We start from the raw sequence: 4,406 nt of genomic DNA on the forward strand, positions 1-4,406 counted from the left end.
TGATGATAGATGGGAATTGAAGGTAAAAGAAAGGCAAAAATCATTCCATTATAAAATGCTATTCTTTTACTTCGAAAATACGCAACCCATCTTCTCTTCTTCCCTCTCTTGCTCCCTTTATTCCTTCCTTCTTTTCTTTCTTTTTTCTCTCTCTTTCTCTCCCTCCAGGTCCCTCTGTAGTATTTAGTCTCTGCCACTTTTTTGAAAGGACTTAATGGGGCTTACAAAAAAGCCATAAACAATTGAAAAGTAAAAGATAAAAAGAAAGAAAACAAAATCGGGAAAATAAGCAGAGTATCTTCATTATAATCTTCAGCAGAATTTTTGGAATCAAACATCTATTTTTCCTCAGAATTATGGAACATAGAAAGTTAACATTTTAATCTTATGAGAAGAGAAGAAGCACATTTTGTGGGGAGACACATTTAATATTGCCACCTGATTTTACAAAAATTCTAATGAGGAATTTGTTTATAAACATAAGTGACTTAATATTCCTTTTATTTTGGATGGAATAAGATGCAAAATACTTAAATTTAATTGCTTTTTAGCCAAATGTCATACATCTTATATAGATTCTTGTGTCATCTAATGAGAAATGATCCAGGTTCATGGATCACTAAGGCTCTAAAAATCAAGGAAAATATCTAGATCCTACAAAAATCTGTACACTAAAAAACTCTTAAATTGTATATTTAGAAGAACTTACCTTAAACAGCAGTTTGAGTTTTGGAGCTGACTGATACAAATTTGTGCTTAAAATCAACCAAAAGAAAAGATACTCAATTATGATGTTGATATTAAGCTACTGTTTCTTGAATTTTTCATTTCATTCTCAATTCCATATATGTAGAGGACTACCTAGGGAACTCTCCTTGAAAGAGGAGCAATTGTCTCCATTTTGGCTAAGTCTGACCATATTTCCATGTATTGATATGTACAGAGCTGGCTGGGACTTTTCCTTACCCCTTCAATCGGCTTTAAGCAATGCATATCAGTCTAGCCAATGGCTGATGGTAATCTTTGGAGATGGCAGACATGTTTCCCAGATCCCCGTTCCCCTTGCTCCCTCAAGTGAGCCAGGATGCAGCGGGATGTGTGAGCCAAGGCTCTAGGCTGTCAGCTGGGATCCATCCTTGGGATAGAGGCTATGACTTCCTGGGGCTTCAAACATTAAACATCAGAGCTGCAGCACTCACCCCAAAACAGTAGATACTATCTCGACTGTGTTATGCAGATTACTCTTCCTGCATATCCTTCTCTCTGCATTAGCAGAGGTGATTTCAGGCCTCCTACCTAGCCCAGCTCATGGCATTCATCTACTTCCCATGGTTTGGTTCTCACAGTCACTCATCCTCAAGCCACTACCTTCTTTATGAATGAATAAAACCTGGGTTTGGCCTGAGTAGAGGCCTTTGTTCTGGATGGTAGTCATTGTGGCTAGACATAGGACTCGGCTCCCCATAACTATGAATATGGCTTAGCATCTTTATTCTCACCATGGATTGCGCTGAAAGTGGTAGATTGGAATGAACTTGCTGGAATTCCAATAACTTTTCAAGGATTTACACTGGGCTGTGACAAGGACTGTGAAAGGCCCTCTATGCATATGTACACACGCACACACACACAATTAATTTAATCCAGGAGAGAATAGATGTCTTCTCTTAACTCTTTTAAAGATTAAAAGACTGAGAAATGTTTGGGGAGATATTGGTGCTGAGACAATCCACACAGCATTAGAATCAATACACTGTCTGCAAAACAGCTTTATCAGTTATACAGAGCAAAAGTAACACAGACACATATTTTAAAACAATTAGATTAAAAGGGAGATTCATTCTGAAGCTGCAGATAAAAATTTGTCCTAAAAATAGGAAATCAAAATTGCCCAGCAAGGGTTTAGATATTTTCACTTATTGCCCACAGCAAGGCTTCTCTTGAGAAATACATTCCTCAGGGCTGATTTGACATCCTTATTCCTCAGGCTGTAGATCAGTGGGTTCAGCATGGGAGTCACAAGATTATTCAACATCTGAATGATAGCACCAAGCAAGGGACTGGGGTTGGGCTGCAGATAGATGATGATGACTGGCCCATAAGCACAAAGGATTGCAGTGAGGTGGGCACTGCAGGTGGAGAATGCTCTTTGCCTGCCCTCTGTTGAGCGGATTTTCAATATGGAGATTCCAATGCGAGTGTAGGAAACAAAAATGAGAAACAAGCAAATGACAGACACAAGACCAACATTTGTAAAACTTACCCTCTGAGCTAGAGAGGTGTCCTCACAGGCCAGAGGCAACACTGCAGGTATATCACAGAAGTAGTAGCCCACCTGATTGGAGCCACAATAGGGTAGTTTGAAGGTGAGGGAGGTTAGGACAATGGCATGGACACAGCCGCTCATCCAGGTTCCTGTGGCCAAGATAAAGCACACCCGATGGTTCATGATGACCATGTACCTCAATGGATAGCATATGGCAACAAAGCGGTCATAGGCCATCACTGTATAGAAAAGTCTCAGTGCAGCCCAGGAAATGGTAGAAGAAGAGCTGAACAGCACAGCCCTGCAAAGAGATGACTTGGCTTTGCCCTGAAAGATATGACAACATCTTGGGGACAGTACTCGAAGAGAACCCCAGGTCAAAGATGGAGAGGTTTCCCAAAAAAAAGTACATAGGTGTGTGAAGCTGAGAAGAGGCGAAGATGACAGTAAGAATGAGCACATTTCCCAGGAGGGTGCATAAATACAGCGATGAGAACAGAAAGAGAAGGGCAGTCTCTAAGCCTTCTATGTCAGGGATTCCCAGCAGGATGAACTCAGTCACCATAGTGTGATTTCTCATTTTTGAATCAACTGTTGGAGTCTGTGAAAAGAAATTTGTGGTTACATTTACTATGCTGAAAAACGTTAACTGTGTTTACATGAGTGCAATGGTAAAGAAGAAAAGCATCTAGGTATTGCAAGTTCTTGCTTCCTAAAGGAATGATCTTGATCTGCCTGATCCTCCATAGACAGGGAATTTTTTTGATGCTCAGTTCCTCAGAGCACATAGTCTTCATTGACCATCTCACCCATGGGTTTTTAAGTCTATTCTCTTAAATTCATGCCCTTATACACATCACTAAATTACACCAATTCTATGTGCTCTTGTGATTATGAAGGAAAAAATAACCATTGTCAGTATAAGAATAAGGCTACAGCCAGACATCTCTTCAGGTCAGTTTGATTCCATTAACTCTTCAATAGTCATTTAGGTGATGGAAGTGAAACAAAGTAAAAGATACAGTTACTTCTCACATTATCTCCTTGGTTATGAGGGCCAACAATGATAAACAACGGAAAAGATCTCAAGTGCTGATAAACAGAAAACTACATTAACAGGATGCTCTCTCTGAATTGCCCTGAGCTTGCTACAATGAGTACCTGATAACCTTAACTTCAAGCTTCTAATACAATTTAAGCAACAGTGACGCAGTAGCAGCACATGAGAGAGCATATGAGTTATTAAGAACCTGAGTCTCATATTTGAAAAATTCTGATACCATTTTCTACTTGTTTTAAGTTCGTCAGCATAGTAATATCTTAAAATTATAAATTAACTTATGGATTCCATTAATAGTGATTGTAAGAAGAAGAAAAAAGTGACATCCAAGTTAAAAAGTGAAGGACATATATGTATGTAGAATAATTAACTTTTAAGAAATAAAACAAATCTGATGCTGGCAAAATAAAAGGATAGAGAAGGAGGGGGAAAATATAGTTGACCCGTGTTACATACGTGTATGGATTCCCCATAATGAAAGTAATCATTATGAACTGTGAACATGTGGTAATAAAAATAAAACATTAAACAAAAATGAAGGCTAAGTCGTGGACACTTGCCTGGCATCCGGAAAGCATAATCGCCTGCTGCTTTTGAGTATTCTTTTCCTTTCCTTGCTTACAGAAGGAAGGAGCCTGCCTGTCTGATCCCCCCATCCTGAAGCCTGCATGTGGATCTGCTCTTGTTTATTCACTCTCAGGCAGAGTGTCACACATCCCATTGTGGTCCAGCTCCCTGGGAGTAATTTCCTTTGTGACTCCAGGAACTGTAATAAGTGATAAACAGAAGAGTTTTAAGACAGTTTGGCATCCTTTGGGTGTTAGTCCTCCAGTTCAGGGATCTTACTGAGCAGGAGTGTAATTATCTCATTGGTATAATTGGGCCTTAGAAATGAAAGATTGTTATAGTTTCCTTTATAAAATACATTTCATGGAAAAATAATTTTTGAAAATTCCTTTGATACTTATATCACATATATTTGCATTCAATATTTACATTGATTGCTTTTTCATGAGGTGTTGTGTTTATAAATAAATTATACATTATTTTACTGCACAGTACCAATAGGTTTGGTTTATT

General features: G+C 38.7%; 1 pseudogene; it reads right to left on the reverse strand.

The window, feature by feature from the left end:
• Positions 1–1,912: 1,912 nt before the first annotated feature.
• On the reverse strand, positions 1,913–2,846 carry LOC102030510 (annotated as a pseudogene).
• Between the last annotated feature and the right edge of the window lie 1,560 nt (positions 2,847–4,406).

The sequence above is a fragment of the Chinchilla lanigera genome, unplaced genomic scaffold (assembly GCF_000276665.1).
Source record: "Chinchilla lanigera isolate Chin_1 unplaced genomic scaffold, ChiLan1.0 scaffold00011, whole genome shotgun sequence".
Taxonomy (NCBI): Eukaryota; Metazoa; Chordata; class Mammalia; order Rodentia; family Chinchillidae; genus Chinchilla; species Chinchilla lanigera.